This window comes from Grammomys surdaster, unplaced genomic scaffold (genome assembly GCF_004785775.1).
Source record: "Grammomys surdaster isolate TR1022 unplaced genomic scaffold, NIH_TR_1.0 149, whole genome shotgun sequence".
In the NCBI taxonomy this organism is placed as follows: domain Eukaryota; kingdom Metazoa; phylum Chordata; class Mammalia; order Rodentia; family Muridae; genus Grammomys; species Grammomys surdaster.
In genome coordinates, this window is record NW_021604607.1 from 1,860,038 (window position 1) to 1,861,258 (window position 1,221).

A 1,221-nucleotide genomic window follows, 5' to 3' on the forward strand; every position below is an offset into this window, starting at 1 on the left:
TCAGGGGTTGAACTGGGGCTGTCATGCTTGGCAGCCAGTTTCTTTACCCATGGAGCTATCTTACCAGCCCTTGATCTCAATTTTCTAATTTCTTCATCTGTCTTTAGCTAATTACCAATTCTCTCTAGTGTGCTTTGGTTTTACTAATTTCTTAATGTGGTTATATATTTCATTAAAAATATTCTAAATTTGCTTTTAAGGCAGCAGATTCTGTGTCAGATTTGCTTTGTTTTTGATCCTAATAGGTACCACTGCAGCGATATTTCTTTGTTATTTAATTAATTGTTCATTTATTGTATTGGGATCTGAGGACACTGATTATTGCTCATTAATATTTTCATTGTTAACAAACAGGCTATAAGTGATATATGTGTTGGTATGTCTCAGAACAAAGAGGAAAACATGCCCCACATTCGAGGAAACAGCCATAGTCTTTGATTTGTTTAGAATTTTCTTCAGGTATAAAACATGGACAACATTAGTTCCTGCTATCTTTTTTTTTTTTTTTTTACTTAAGCAGTCTTTAATGAAAGCCGTGCATGAGGTGTCTCTACATATTCTCGATCGTTTCTTCTTTGTATTTGCCCTTCTCCTTTCCTACTTGCCGGGACTTGGCTTTCCTCTCCAGGATCTTCTTGCGGTCCTTGTCCAGCTTTAGCCTGGTGTTAACCACCTTGCTGGGGTGCATGCCCACATGCACAGTTGTGCCGTTAGCCTTCTCTCGCTGGACTCGCTTAATGTAGATGACGTATTTCTTCCTGTACACTTGGACCACTTTACCAATCTGCTGTCCTTTGTAGTGTCCTCGAACAACCTGAACTTCATCATCCTTTCAAATGGGCATAGACCGAACATTATACTTCTGTCTCAGTTCTTTGGAAAGAGGGGAAGACATGATCTTCCTCCGAATGTGAGAAAGTGCATTGAAATGCCATTTGCGGTTCTTGCTTCTGTCAGAAGTCACGAAGGGATTGAATTTCATTTTGGAGGCTGCGATCCACCGATGGCCGCAAAAGGAAAGAGCCCTGCTATCTTTTTGATGTTTGTGCTTCCCTAAAATGCATTTGTTGAGGCTAGGCCAGTGTTAGAATGAACACTGGTACCGTGGGAAGCAGTTGGATTCTGAAAGTACAGCTCTTCTTCCCCTACCTAGGAACTGATTATACAGAAGCCATGTATAAACCAGAGAGTGTTTCCACGCCAAACACTGAATCTGTTGGG

At 40.7% G+C, this 1,221-nt stretch overlaps 1 pseudogene; it reads right to left on the minus strand.

Annotated features, from left to right (window-relative positions):
- Window positions 1-550: 550 nt before the first annotated feature.
- LOC114619247 lies at window positions 551-982 on the minus strand (annotated as a pseudogene).
- Window positions 983-1,221: the final 239 nt, after the last annotated feature.